Source organism: Pinus tabuliformis, chromosome 5_1, assembly GCF_031772625.1.
Source record: "Pinus tabuliformis cultivar Carrire ecotype Pingquan chromosome 5_1, CPIR1, whole genome shotgun sequence".
Classification (NCBI taxonomy): Eukaryota; Viridiplantae; Streptophyta; class Pinopsida; order Pinales; family Pinaceae; genus Pinus; species Pinus tabuliformis.
The window spans coordinates 912998270-913015099 of record NC_142305.1 but is presented as its reverse complement, the minus strand read 5'-3'; positions in this window follow the sequence as shown (position 1 = coordinate 913015099).

Genomic DNA, 16830 nt, shown 5'->3' with positions numbered 1-16830 from the left:
TCATCAAAGTTTATACCTTTCTTTTGTGAAAACCCCTTCACTGCAAGTCTAGCCTTATACCTTTGTTTTCCTCCATCTTCTTCCTTCAACCTATTAACCCATTTATTCTTTAATGTTGTTTTACTTGCAGGTAACCTGACTAAGTCCCAAGTCTAGTTATATATCAAGCAGTCCATCTCTTCATTCATGGCTTTCTCCCACTCCTTCTTGGTTTCTACCTACATTTCTTCTTCAAATCCTTTTGGTTCACTAGAATCAATCAAAAATACAAATATAATGAATGACATAATTGCTCAGGGGGTCTACTTAACCTTGTAGATATTCTAACAAAACTAGTAGGAGTTTGAGGTGTCTGTTGCTTTTGTTGTTGTTGTTGTTGTTGTTGTTGTTCATGTTGTTGTTGTTTTTGTTAATCATTATGATTTCGTTGCACATTTGAATTCACTATTCCCATGATATCATCAAGCACTGTGTATTTTGTGTTTTCTTTTCCTGTTTCTTTCCCTGGAACTGATCTTTGTTCAAAACACTTTCATTGAATACCACATTTCTACTCTTGATGATTTTATGTTTTCATAATCATATAAGTGATAACTAAAATCACTAACACCATATCCAATGAAGGTACGCTTCTTTGATTTTTCCTCAAGCTTTGTTGTGTGTTCTTTATTAATGTGGACAAATGCTTCACAACAGAAAGTCTTTAGAAATGAGTAATTTACCTTTTTACCTATCCACGCCTCCCCTGGGATACCACCATCCAAGGAACTTGAAGGCCTTCTGTTTATTAGATAAAGAATAGTATCTACAACATCTGCCCAAAATTTTAAGGGTAACCTTGCATGCCATCCCATACACCTTGCACGCTTCATGATTGTCTTGTTCCTCCTTTCTGACACACCATTTTCTTGTAGTGTTCCTGGAACTGTATTCTCTCTACAAATTCCATGGTCTAAAAAATAATTATCAAACTCCTTGCTGAAATATTCACCTCCATTATCTAATCTATGACACTTCAACTTCTTTCTTGTCTCATTCTCTACCAAAGTTTTCCATTTCTTAAAAGTCTAAAAGATATTAGATTTATTTCGAATACAATAAACCTAAGTTTTCCTAGTTGCATCATTAATAAAAGTGACATAATAGCGAGAGTCACCGAGAGATGATACCTGAGGAGGTCCCCATATATATGTATGCACAAGCTCTAATTTTTCACTCTTCTTTTCTTTGCCAACTCTAAGAAATTTGACTCTCTTATGTTTTCCACAAACACAATTCTCACAGAAATCCAAATCAACATGCTTCAACCTAGCAATAAATTTCTTGAGTGACGAATTTGCATCCCCTTCTCACTCATGTACCCAAGCCTATGATGCCACAATGTTGTATCTACTCCTATGGGTATTAAAGAATTAGCAGAATTACAAATTTCATCGCATAAATATAATGTACCAACCTTTTCTCCTTTTCCTATTACCAAGACTCCTTTAGTGACCTTCATAGTTTTGTCTGTAAATGTAGTTACAGAGCCTTCACCTCCCAACTGCCATGTTGAAATTAAATTTTTCTTTTGATCTGAAACATGCCTTACCTCCTTTAATAGCCATTGGTTACCATTACGTTTCTTTATAAAAACCTTACCCACTCCGATGATTTTATAGGGTTTATCATCACCCAAACAAACTGTCCAAAATCTCCTTGAACATAGTCATGAAAATGTTTCATATCAGGTGTGGCATGGAATGAAGCCCCTGAATCTACCACCCAGTCATCAATAATATTTTCTAATGAAAGAATCAAAGCACCTTGCAACACATCACCTTTTACATTCACTTCATGACTTTTCTCTTACTATGCATCTCCTTCTTTTCCCTTTAGAGATTTACAATCTTTCTTCAAGTGTCCTTTCTTCCCACATTTCTAGCACACTATCCCTGATGTGGATTAGGATCTTCCTTTCCTTGACTTACTGCGATGTCTTGGTCTCTTTCCTCTCTCTAATTTTCTTCCCATAGTCTCTGCATTCAAAGCATTACCTGTTGCCTCACCTGATCTTTTCCATCTCATTTCCTTGCTAAGGATAACACCAATAACATCATCAAACTTTAAAGTACTAGATCCAGCGAAAAAATTATTGATGGCCATGACTAAGCCATTCCAAATTTTTGACAATGAGCATAGAAATAATAGAGCCTAACTTCATTATCAAAATTTACCCCTATATAATTTAACTAACTGGTAACCATGTTAAATTCATTTAAATGATCAGCAACAGATCCACCTTCTGACATCTTCATATTAAATAAACGCTTCATAAGAATTAACTTGTTTGACACCAAGGGTTTCTCATATATTTTGGCAAATGTCGTCATTAGACCCTCTGTTGTCATTTCCAGTTAAATGTTGAAGGCCACTGACTCTATCAGGCATAGTCGTATTGTTCCTAGTGTCATTTTGTGAAGAATCACCCATTCTTCATTTGTCATACTTGTCGGCTTCTTTTCTTTTCTGCTCAGTGGTAGGTAAAGATAATTCTGATATAAATAATCCTCCATTTTCATATTCCATAGCTTGTAGTTTTGACTATTGAATTTCTCAGCCCTAAACCTACCATCTTCCGCCATTGCTCCCACTCGAACCAGAACCCTTCTTTCCTACTAGTTTATTAACAAAATAGACCTTTGCCTCTGATATCGTTTGTTATAAATTAATTAACATAGTAATAGAACACATAAAATATTGTGGAAACACAAACACAAAAAAGCATAACACAAGAAAGACATAGATATACGTGGTTGACCCAATTTGGGATACTTCCACGAAGAAACAACCAATCCTTCCTTATATATTATTCAATGAAATGAAGAGATACAGCCTACAACAAATCCGTTGTAATTTCCTCTTTATTCTCACACGGTCTCATCTCTCTTTCTCGCAAAGAATAATAATACTCAGCTGCAATACAATTCCCTCATATAAACCAAGGGTTGCCTTCTAGGGGAAAAAACCCTAAATTAACATAACTTCTACCATCATATCTTTCTCCTAATGAACGACCCAGATTAACTATGAAATTACAATATTTTACAAGGAAAATTTTCATCTAATTTTTGTAGTCTCTCCCCCCTTAGACCCCCCTGGCAGCAATAGTGGGGGGAAAGCCCCCCCACACCCCCCTTCAGGAACTAGGATCCAACCACGACTGAAACAAATAAAAAAAAACTCTAAGCAATCAAGAAGACAATCAAGCTCCACACCCAATAGATTTCAACGAGGGATTCTCCCTCCCTTCGCTAGCCTTCTCTTGCTTTTCTAGGAGCCTCACATTCCTTCTTAACTTCAAATCGAACCCAAGAAGATACTTGATTGATTGTGTCATAATGGAGGTTGAATTCCTTCTCTATATAGCCTTCCATGCGGCTCTTTAAGCACACTCTAGTCTGACTTTTAGTTGGATGGATAGCTTGTTCTTGGGAGCCCTCTAAAAAAATAAAAAAAACCTTGATACAAGTGCCCACAAGGGTCTTTTGTAATATGACAAGGACTCTTTACTCATCACAACTCTTAGGAGCATTCAATGGATGCTTGAACTACTGACAAATAATTTGAGCATGAAACCCATGCTCCAAAAAAATAATTTTCTTTTGTTCTTCACATCATTTTCTTTCACCAAATAATATTTACATCATTACATGAGTCAAATGACAATTACAAAGACCGAAACTAGCTACATTATTTAACACACCATAGTAGCTTCCTCCTGATCTTTGAGGTGGTGACCTAGCAAATTGTGAAGAACCCACAAGTTGTTCGATGTTTCTCAGCTCTTGGGCCTCCAAGTCTGCAACTAAGCACCTATATCTTCGAGAGATGTTGTCATCAAAGAGTTTTTATCCTCGGCCATGCCAAGGAGGGAGAGGCAATCTATCTCTACCCCTGCTTCCTCTTTGGGTATACCATGCTCTCTTAACAAAGACATGTTGCTTGTTGCCATTACCGCTGACTCTCTACTACCTACTCCTCCAACCTTCTGCAGCCAAGACCTCTTCCTTTTGTCTCCAACCCCTAAAGTGTTCGTAACACTCTACTTGGAATACCATTAAAACGATAAGGTGGATGAGTGTACCAGTCTTTGTAAGACCATAAATGTCAAGGCAATGAAGGCATGCCTCCACCACCATCTCTTGGATTTTGGGCAGCCATGAGGGCAAGCCAGAGGCACCGTCGTTCTCACGGTTTAAATGATCTGATCATTGTAATCATGAAGGAATTTAATGCATACCTCTATCACCTGGACAGCTGGATCCGAGGCTATTATTGGTTGACATTATTTAAATATTCTTATGTGATTATCAGAAGATGTGTTCCCTGCCATAAATTCTCAGGAAAAATAAAGAGAAGAGTTATGTAATACAAACCCATTTCTTTATAATGTTCACTCTCATAATGGGGATTGGATGTCATTGGTATGAAAATCAAAAATCTAGTTAAGATCATTCATACATCTTGAGTGCTACATATTTATTTCATAAAATTGCTTGAAACGATAACACTAAAGGCTTTTAATTCAAAACAATTAATACAATTCTTAAAAGAAAATATATTTCTCAATTTGGTATCCCAAATTAATTCATAACTGATAATGATTTTATTTTTATTAAATCATAAAGTTCTATGAATACTATGGTCTAATGATGGGACAATCATATAATTATTATCTGTAAGGGAAAATTCTAACTTAATCAACCAATAAATCATTAATTCAAATTTTGAAAAGAATAATTTCTAAAATCTAGAGGAATTGGCACAAGAAATAATTAGATGCTCTTTGGGAAAACATAAATAGTCCAAAAATAAGCTTAGGCCAATCACCCTATATCCTAGTATATGGAAAAGATGCAAAATTTCCAATACATTTAGAATTGAATGCGTTATCAATCGCTAGTAGGATTGAATATTAAGAAGGGGTTACTCTACTCTAGACAAGATATTATTAACTCCTTCAATTAGAAGAGCAACACATGTTTTGTTTTTCTACAATAATTTGTTTTTCTCTTTGACTCCATTTTCCCAATGAACAAGATCTTATGGATTATTAGCAACCCAACTGGGGCTACTATCCCATAGTTGGAGCCAAATGTTTACCAACATTTGATGATGAATAGTATTATGTATTTATGCTATAACTAACGATCTTTTTTTCTCAACACTTAGTCTTTTTCTAGCATATACAAGATGTGGGAAAAAAATTTACCCAGTTGTTTCCCACATATTCCACAACCTGAAACACTTATGCCACTTAGACATTTTCGGAGTATGCAAATTGAGGATTATAATTTCCTTTGAGTTCTCCTGCACTGGCATCCCACATTCTACAATTCTAGCCTGCATTTCCATAGTGTACAAATTGCACCTTCTTTTTACACTTAGCGATTTTACTTCTATGAGGGTTGTGAGAGACCTTTTTCTCACTCACTCCCATGCATTTTGAATCTCGCATAACCTTCTCCCACATAACTCGAAGCAAGCCACAAGGCTTCATACTTAGCCATTTTTGTAGTTGATTGCTCCTTTTGTATGTGATGCAAGAGACCTTGCCTGATTTTATCCCACACCCACGTCTTACATCCCATATCATGCACTCATTAAATTCCCACTACATTTTTTGAGATGTATTAAATTTTCACAACCAACACATACTTTGTACAACCGGAAATCCATCTTGTAATGAATGAAGCATGTTTTTCACTGAAATATGGCTATCCTTTCAAATTAAAGTAATGATTGTTATTTATTAACCACCTTTCCTTGAACTCACTCACACAAATGAGATTAATAAGATAATCCCACCAAAGTTATCAACTTATTGGATTTTAGTTCATTTTCCTCCGAACATTTCTAATAAGTATCAAGCGAAAGATGTTTAATAGAACAAGAGAGGCTTTTAAGGAGATACTATTAAAACACCCTGGTGACAAGGTTGTGATTTCTAATGGTACATTTCTTACCAGTGGTATGCAGGACTCAATTTAGAAGAAAAGAATAATAACAAGGCCTAGACCTCAAGCATGACACACATTTAATGCATGTTTGAAGTCTTTGATTTCTTAGAGTTGGTTTCCTAGTGTGTTGATAAATTTGATAGTAGAAAGAGACATATATAACTTGAAGAAGCTAGTAGAACTCCCATTCCCGCAACTCCCAATTTATTCTAGAAGATGCTTTGACTTCCCAAGACCAACCAAGTCTTAAAGGTTGCATAGTTAAAGAACTAGTTAAAGCCATTAAAATTGAGGTATGCATGTTAGAGAATCTATACAAAGAATTTGGTTAGTTATTTGCAATGATTCTTGGTCAAGAGTCCACTAATTTTGTTCCTAGATAACTTATTTACATTCTATATTACTCTATCCATTAGGGAGCCATATTTTACTAGGATCGTGATATTTCTACTGAAATTTCATACCAACTTGGGAATTTCATCCAAACAAAACACTTTTTTATGGCTTCATACCTTGTTTATGCTATCATCTATCATAATTCCTTGAAAGGCCTACCTATGTCACAACACTCAAAGTTTGACTTTGATTAAGTACACTTATGGTACCCATAGATTTAGAAGAGTAAAATCCAATTCCATCTATCCAATATAGATTTTTTTCCTTACATGATGTAGGAAATTGTTGGCTAGTCGTTCAATAAGCATATGCTCCTCTAAAGCCCAGGCCTTTTTAGAAAGGAGGGAATTTTTCAAGTAGATGAAGAATTATCATTTATTTGGTTGTTTGAACTTGAAAGGAAGCCCCTAGTGCTTCCAATTTATGTTTGTGATAATTTTTTCTTGGTAGAAGTGTGTCAAAAATATAGGAATTGTACACATTTCTTTAATGGAAAAGGAAAGTAACAATTCATATATTTGCCTATTAAACTTGGAAGCTTTAGTATCAAAAGTGTTTCCAACATTAATAAATATGTTACTTATGTGGAGACTTTAAATCGAATGAATTAGAAGCAGTTGAGAGTTTTGACCTTGAAAAATTTTTTATTACTCATCTTAATTATGTTGGATATAGTGTGCACTTTGACTAAGACATGTGGAAGGTGGAGGATACAATCAGGTTTAAGTGACGCCCCTCAATTTTTCCATAAGGATAATAGTGCCTTACATAATACCAACAAGTAGTATAAACAACATGGACATTCTATTGCAAGTCTTGGCTCTAACCCAAAACAATCCCAAAAGAGTACTTCCACATCTAGAAGTCAATTTGCAAGAAAAGAACCAAGGGGAAACAATGGTGATGGTGTTGGAGAAGGTGGTGATGGAAGCCACCCCAACTCAATATGGAAAAAACTAATGTTTCTAGAGTAAGTTCAAAGAGAGAGAAGTAACACACAAGGGAATACCCAGGATGTACCTAAGGAAGTGAATATTTAAGTGATGGAAATTGTGTATCTCAATGAAATACCGAAAGTACTAGGCTGGATTGAAAAGCAAGTTCTTGAAAGTCAATCTATTGTTGAATAATTGGCTCAAGAAGGGCCTATTAATTTTGGCATTGGATCATGTAGTATATGACAATAATTCCAAGAAATTACAAATCGAACAAATAAACTTGAAAAATAGGAAAGTGGTTCATAAGTTAAACTCAAAAATCAGTGTCAAAGGAATAAAACCATTCAAATCATTTGAATTCTATCAAGTAACTACAAATGCATTGGCTTATTCAATTTTCGAGCAAGAAACAAAAAAAAAAAAAGTATTAAAGAAAATAATAAAAGAATTGGAAGTGGCTTTGTTACCTAAGCCATTGTCCATTAGAGAAGCTTAAAATTTGTTAATTGGAAATTGGAAATATGTAGTCGATAAAATAAATAAAAGAATTAACATAATCTTTGACAATATTGGAAGTGGCTACGACTTCAGCCAACTTGTTTGTTAGAATAAATTCTATCGTTGAATATTTGCAAAAGGACTTAGAGAATGAGGAGATGTTCTACAATGAGGCTTTAACTACATTTATTATGAAAGTGTCAGATATGAATGAATCCCATAAAAAAAAAACAAAATATGTTTTCCCAATATAGAATGAAGTAGTTAGAATCTTGTTGGAAGGAAAGAATCAATACACTCAAATAATTAATTTCTAGATGCGATGACATTAAGACAAAAAGGAGTGATTTATTCTTTAAGTTAACTGAGGTGGCTAAGGAGCTAGAGGGTCCCAATTTAATCATGGATGAAATGTTATTTAACTGAGAGAAATTACAAGAATGTATTGATATACTAAAGATAAGATGGGGTGATGACTTCAACAAACTTGTTGATCTTCCAAAAGAAACTGAAAAATGATTAATACATTTTATAAACATAAATGCAGACCAATTAGAAATAGCACATTAGGCCAACTATGATTTAAAGGAGATTGAAGATGAATTATTTGAATTCTAAATAAAGAAAGAAGTGATTGTCGCATCATTACGAGATTACATCTAAAAATGACTCGAAGATGTTCTAGAAGATATAACAAATTCAAAATGGCTCATTGATAGTTATGGTGATTAAGTCTTCAAAATGCATCCATTAGTTAAATTGAGGAGGTTGGAACATAAAGGAGATTCTTCTTTTTCCAACATTGTAAGTAAATTGTCCTGAGTTTGGTCCCCCTACCTTTTCTTCTCACTTAGTAAGCATTCAACCTTATTAACTTTGTAGTTTTCTAAGTATCAAGTTCAATTCCAAATTTCAAGTGTGTAGCTCCTTTCAGCGCTATGAGTTTAAATGCAAATATCTTAAATATGTTTATAAATGTGTTCCATGATTATTTTCATCTATCAAATGTGTAATTCTTTACTTATAACTATGTTGGAAATTGATGATATTCATTTTTCCCCATGAGAAATATCTTTATATTCCATATGAGTACTATACATGTTTTAGTCCTCAAGTGACTGCACAAACTCAACATCAAGGCTTGAAGCCATTGCAAAAATCATCATTGTGTCACTTGTTGTAATTGAACCTCGGTGGAGAGGATAAAAATCATTCCTTTTGACCACTCGAGACAACCCAATTGATGGCGATATTAACCTTTATTCATGTTTAGATTATTGTTGTATCATATCATTGTGAATATCTAAGGCATGTTCCTATCTTAGCCCTTTCCTTTCTGTATTTTTTAATTTTATATTCTTTGTTAAAGAGGAGTGTTGACTCTATAGAAAGAGGGAGGAAGGCGAGTTTTTCCCTTAAAAATATTAGCCTTGAGATTTTTACCAAGCCCGATGATGGATCAATATTATTTAGGTTCAACCCAACCTTGCTACATAATAATGATGTCTTCAAAATTGCCAAAGATGCATGGAATACTCAAGTTATGGGGTCACCCTCCTATATATTTGAATTCAAATTGAAGATTGTAAAAAGGTTCATAGAGGTTGGATTAAGGAAGCTTATGTTCCCCCTCAAAAGGAAAGAATGGATTAGGAAGCCTCTTTGGAGAAAGTTTGAAAGGAAATAGAAGGAGATGTTTTAGAGGAGTTACTAAAAAAAATAGTATCAAGTTGCACTCAACATACAAAAAGGAAGAAGAAGAATGGTAATTAAAATCAAGAAGTTTATGGCGAAAATCATGGAGTCGCAACACCTCCTTTTTCAATGAGCAAACTAAGGCTAGGAGACAACGAAATAACAAAACAACATCAATATTGAGGAAGGGAGAAAGCTAGAAAAGTTTGATGATATTAAAGAAGAGGCAAAGATAAATCTTGAAATGCTTTACAATAATGAGAAGGAAACAAATTTACATCAGGTCAATAAAATGTTAGAAAATATCCCAGCTTCCATTTCTAAAGAAGATAATGCAGATTTAATAAAATAAATAGAGGAGGATGAAATCATGGAAGAAATATGGTGCATGGAAAAAGATAAAGTGCCCTAGCAGAATGGGGTTTTAAATCACTTTTACAAAGTATTATAGAATATCGCAAAAAAATGCTTAACTACTCCCTTGAGACGAAAAAAGTTAGAGGGTGTACAAACTCCACTTTTTTGGCTCTTATCCCCAAGGAGCACAATCCATCTTCTTTCGCAATATTTCAACCTATCTCTCTTTACAACACATCTTACAAACTAGGGCAACCATATAAATTAAATGACTAGTAATTATTAATACACATCAATCTATTCTAAGCATCAAAACAATTACTTTATGATATATGTCTTACAAAAATTGAAAAAATCATAAAGTATAATTAAATTTTAAATTATTATTATTATTATTATAAAATGAATTAATATAACACACACATATAAGCAAGATTCTTAGTTATGAAGATTTACCTCCACTTTACCATGGAGATTATTAATATGTAAATAGACTTTGTTACAATACCATGGGCCAATACCATGGCTTATCAATACCATATGCACAAAAGACCACTTCATATGACACTTGTTCACATGACATTTTTTTTAATTAATCAATTCAATTAAAAGAGCAAAAATGGCATAATTACTTTGGAGATAAATCTCAACCTTTGATTTGTGTATACTATTAAGAATATTCCATGGAGGTTACATCCCTACCATCCACCAAATAATTATTGATAATTCAATTAAAATTCCGGAAGCCTATTCCAAAATAGACATGCCTGTGAACATAAATATCAACAAAATTCAATGCTACAAGAGCCAAGAAAATTGTCAACAAAATAATCTCATAAAATCAAAATGGTTTGAATAAAAAAATAAAAACACAAACAAAATCATATTATTTCAGGAAGCAATATACTCAAGCAAGGTTAAAAAGAAATGGGAATAATGTTCAAAATGAACCTGGCCAATGTATTTGATCATGTTAGGAAAAGTTTTGATTTTGTGCTGACATTATAAAATGGATTCAAACCTGCATTGGAACATCATGGATTGCTCCTATATTAAATGGGCATCCATGCTTTATCTTTAAAGCTCGCAAGGGTTTGAGATAGGGTTGTACTCTCACTCCCTTATTATACATAATTATGGTAAAACTTTTGAGCAAAATTTCATAAAAGGGAAAAGTATGATGCATAAGCATTAATTGAGAGGTTAAAGGAATGAATCATTCTCATCACAGATGACAACCACATATCATACCACATATATTCAGAAATCCAAATTTATGGATGGAACACAAATTTAGAACAACTTCAAATCTCCATAATTTTAGGTTTTCCAAGTGTGGAGAATTCATCCTCTTTCAAATATGTTGGATTTATTCTCTCGAACAAAATCCTTCGTTTCCCTTTGCCTCTGAACATATTTGGTGCAAAAAAGTATAATGGTGGATCACAAGCCATATTACCTATGACGGTGGAAATAATATTTTTTTTTTAATATTTTATAGGAGCTAGAAATGACAAGCCTAAATCTAAAAACGAAAGGTTTGTAGTGTGGAAGTTACTCAAAACAACAATAAATCTAATTTGATCTAAACTCACTTGGGTACCTAGCAAGAGACACTTTATTAATATATAAGTTGATGGAGTTTTTGGAAAACCACCTATGGAAACCATTGAAGATTTATTACCTCTAATGAATATCTAATGAATATCCCACAACTAATGAGATAAATTATATTAGTAAATATTTCAAAATGGTCCATTGATGGCTCTCGGAAAGGTTGGGAAAATATGTAGTTTTTAGACATTCCCCATCACACAATTAATTTCTTCTTCCAATATCTTGTAGGGTGTACCCCCATTTCTAAAACTTTATTAGATGGATGTGGGCGGGGGAATGTTTATTTTGTAAGAGAATGTTACCTTTCTTTACTAATGGACTACATAATTCTTCCCAAATGGAAAATTTGGAACAATATATGGTGGGGCACTCCATTTTAAAAGTCAGTGTATTTTGTTTAACTATTATATATGAGAAGTTACTAACGAGTGAAAATATTCAAAATAAAGGTATCTAAGGTCCCTCTAGATGTTTTTTATGTTGCAAGCAAAGTCAGACAATACAACACTTATTTATGGAATGTAGATATATACACATCAAGTTTGGGGAAATAGTTTAAAATAATTATCTCAAGCAATCTATCCTCAAAGTTGGAAGGATATGTTTTTAAATTGGCAGAAGAGATATAATGGATATTTTCATGAAAAGTATCTTATTCTTAGACAATGGATGGTGATTCCCAAGTTCATATGCTCGGAAATTGCTTGCAAAAAATGAGAAAACATTTGAACAATATAAAAATCCCCATACTAGAGCAGTGACATTTGTTTGCAATCTAGTTGCTGAAGATACTCTAGTTAATTTAGATAGAACAACAGGTTATTAAAAACCCTTCAACTAAGATAGGTGGTGAACCTTCCCTCTGTTTACCCCACCAATACAGGAAAATTGGAGACTACGTCTATCTAGAAGAATTTGAATAATGGAAGTAGAATAAAGGGAAACATGTCCTCTTCTTCAATGGCACTTCAAAAGGAAATCCAAGGTGGGTAGGAGTGGGAGGGGTTCCGACAGGTGAGGCTGGAACGATGGCAGGCCTTCGAGTACCTAGGGTTTCAGAATGATCGTGCTATGTCGCCGTCGTCCCCAGAGATCAGCTAGGCTCCAGATCTGCTTGGCGTCTAGTTGTTGGGATCTCAGAAGTTGATTCATCAGTTTGGTTCTCTCCCGATTCCTCTGCTGGAAAGGAGCCACATGAATCAAATCAAAGATTTCAGCGGCAGGAGGAAATATCTCCCTTTATGGCGCAGGCCGGCTTTCTCATGGCGGATCTGGGTTCCTTTCCTCAAAACCCTAGGCGTTCCGCTTCAAATCAACTTGATCCTACACTGATCTGGGTATCTGAGTTATCATGCGTGGGTGTTCCAGACTGGCTAGGCAGCATTGTCTACGCATGGTGGAAAGAGATGCGGCTGACGTTTCCTATGCACCCATCCGGTCTGCTAAGGGAAGTCTGAATCGCCGCTTTAGGGATTTCTTTTACAGGTATGGTTGGCGCTAAAGCATGGGGAGGGAGATGGGGGCCAGGTTCTGTGCGGACTGAGGATCCCCTGTTCACATCCGGGCAGATGTGGATGGCTGACATCTCGGCAGAGAAGACAATTATGCCCTGGACAACCCTCTCGGATACGGAGTTGGAGGGCTCAGATTTGACAAGAACCGAGCCACCCCAGATAGCCAGGTCCGGTTTCCAAATTTTTGTAAAGACGCCAAACGGAAACACAGTTGTGATCTGGACTTATGACAATGACAGGGTTTCAGTATTGAAGAACAATATTGCCGATCAGACTGGCTACCCGGCTGAGGAACAACACTTGTTAAATGAGGGAAGATCGCTGCAGGAATACAGAACCATGAAAGAATACAACATCAAACCAGGGTCTACAGTCATTCTCAATATGAGATTACGAGGAGGAGCCGACAACGCTGGAACTAGCTCGCAAAGCAAAGGGTCTTTTAAGGAAGCAGTGAAGAGCAAAGGGAAAAACACCACAACTGTCACTGAACCTCCGGGGCAGTACATTGTAGATCAAATGCCGGAGACTCCATCTATCTCCATGGAAATGCCAGAGGTGAATAATATATACTTAGATCTACAAAAAAATGCAGTTATTTGTAGATTTAATGGCTTTTGGCCTCGAACTGACGCATTGTACCAATGGATCCACTCGGTTTGGACAAAAAATTGCCAAATTTACCTATACCCTAAGGGGTTTTTTATAGTATGTTTTCACAATGAAGAAGAAAAGGAAACAGTTCTCAACCAAGGGCCATGGTTCTGGGGCAGTGCTGGACTGTTTATTACCCCATGGTTTCCTGACTTCGATGCCAGCACCATGGTGGTATCAAGGATGCCAGTATGGGTTAGGATGCATAATCTTCCATTACATTTTTGGCATTCAAAGGCACTAATAGCAATTGGAAATACTTTGGGGAGAATGGTAAAGATAGATGCGGAGAGACATATAAAAGGAATATTTACTTTTGCCAGAATATGTGTCGAGGTAGATCTCAGCCGAGGATTACCTGAAAGCATCATCCTGAATTTCAATAATACACAGTGGAAACAACCTTTGGACTATGAGAATACAGCTTTCAGATGTCGGGGATGTCAACAAACAGGTCATCTGTACAATGCATGTCCAAGCCTCAACAAGAGTAAGCAACAACAAAGGAAGCCGAAAGGATGGCAGAACATAGACGTTGCATATAAAAAGGCAACCACAGCAAAGAAAGAAGAACAAAAGACAGCAAAGGATAAAGCTCAGGAAAATAAGGATAAGGAGAATAATGAGGAAAAGGAACAAGAGCTCCAGCTGGAAATAAGTGGTAATAAACGCAGTCACAGTCCAGAAGGATCGGATTCAGATAAGGAGCAACCAATGAGTACAATGGAAAACCAGCTAGCCGTTATTGAATCCACTCCCAACATGGATGGTTGGCGAAAAGTGGAGAAGAAGAAGGGCAGGAAGACTTAGGTCAGCTGGGTTTCTTTTTTGGGCTGCACTCCAGAAAATAGGAGCAGCACTTTCTTTTTCTGCTTTTAGGCAGGGTTGTGTACTGAGGGCTATATGATCCATTTTCACACATCCAAATTGAATGCTTAACGCATATACCTGTAACTTTTTATTTTAATAAAAAGTTCGCTTTTTTCTTTGGAAAAAAAGGAGTGGAAGGGGTTATTATTAACCCTAATGGAATACATAAAAGGGATTATGCATGGGGTCTAGGGCACTCTTCAAACAATCAAGCTTAATTGTTATGCCTCCTTTTTAGTCTTTGTTTAGCTTCCTCTTGGTAGATTAATAAGCTCATGGTTCTCAAAGGCTGAATTAATCATCAACTCCATGAAAAATAAAAAAGGAAAAATATTATTCACATTTAGAGAGAAAATTGGTTAGAATACATCAAGAAAGTCACAAATTTGAAGAGATATATTTCTTCCACATCCTCGAGAGGTACAATGAACAAGATGACATTCTAGAAAAAGAGGTGTCCTCTCTCTACATCAAGGAGAACTCTTCACATTTTTAGGGAACCAGGAGTTCCATGTTCCATATTTGTTTAATGATGAATTTACTAACCAAAATTTGGGTTCTAATATTGGTTATTCCCCACTTTTTTTAATCAATAAACCATCATATCTCTGGTTTAAAAATTGTCATTTCAACCCTCTCTCTTCTAGATTTGGTGATGGATCATACCTCTCCTATTTTGGGTTGATGCATCCCTTTAAACCCCATGATTTTCCTTATGATTTCTCAAGGTATGATAAATATGGCTCACATTGTTCATGGTCTATTATGTTGTATAAATGAAACTCGAATCTTCGGCTACGTGATGCATTCGTTGGATTGGCTATGTTGCTTTAGGGGATCCCTATTGTGGATTTCATGTCTGAAAGGGCTTCAATTTTTCTTCTTCTCAATCTAGAGCCCATATCTCTTAGGTTCATGTGTTCTTCTTTTAATCTACTTTGTATTTCATTTTGATTCCTTGTTCCATTCAAATAATGTTTTGAATTTCAAGATGAAGGGACACCCTTTGATCTTAATTTTAGTAATACCCCACTATTTCATTTCCCTCCTCTACTCTCAATTTGATTACAATCATTTCTAGTCTTGTTAAATATCCATTGTTCTCATTTTCCACATGTTTATTATCCCCATTGTGTCATTTGATTGCTTTCCCTCCAGCAAATCCTTATTTGGTCATAGATAGGAATGTTCAATTTTTTCCTTGTTTTGTGGTTTGAACTCTGGTCATGCCATAGCTCTAACTCTCCCCTAGTTAATTTATTGGAGCACAATGACCTCCCTTTTCCCAATTTGAATCTGTATGCATGTTCTACCTCTCTCAATATGAAAGGAAACAAAAGGGAGAACAACATGGTGGCTAATAGACACCTTCACAACAATTAGTCTCCTACTTTTGATTAAGAAATTCGCCTCATTTTCAACACATTGTCAACACATGGTGCTAAAATATTAAGCCTCAAAATGGAGAACAACAAATTAAACGAAAAAATGGTTGTTCTAATTCAACAAGCTATAAATCATAGTCAATATTTTGTCAACGACTATGCTCCTATGGAGGAAAACTCATTCAATCATAAGCAAAGAACACAAAGGCGCGAAAATATGACATAAGGGCAATTCAAGAAAAAGTTGTCTATGGTCAATCTAGAGCTTCACCTGTAGTAATCCAAGTTATTAATGTTTTGTAAAATCAAAATTTCGAAAGGTATTTATATGATAATATGTACAAGAAATTTTAGAAAGTTTACAGCATTTCACCTCTTTCTCAATCCAAGAAAGGAAAATTTCTCAGGAATTTTGTGCTTCAAAGTTATTTTGAAACAGATGTAGTTGTTTCTCAACAACCCTTTCATATAAAATAAATGATAATTTTTTTTGTTAAAAAAAAAATCCATGATGCTTTCTCCTTCTTCTTCTTCTTTTCATTGGCAAGTTTATGGTCATATGTTGGGTTTATGGTGATGATTTAGAAATGCAAGAGAAATAGATGTGTTCCACTAGTATAAATGTGATGGAAACATTCTTTGAACATTTTTGTTTTTACAATAATTTGTAAATAAGACTTTGTGGAATCATCTTTGGATACTGCAACAAAAGTATATAGACTTGTAACCATTTTTAAAAATAAATATGTGTACGTCCCCGTTCGAGGTGCGAGCCAACCTTAGTGGGTTGTCCGAGCCCAGATATTAACGCAGATCTTAAAGATTGTCATGGCCACCCTCCACATGCAGCCAACACTTAGAGCGATGGCGGCAAGCATGTGATGTTTAATGCCTAAAGGTGGTA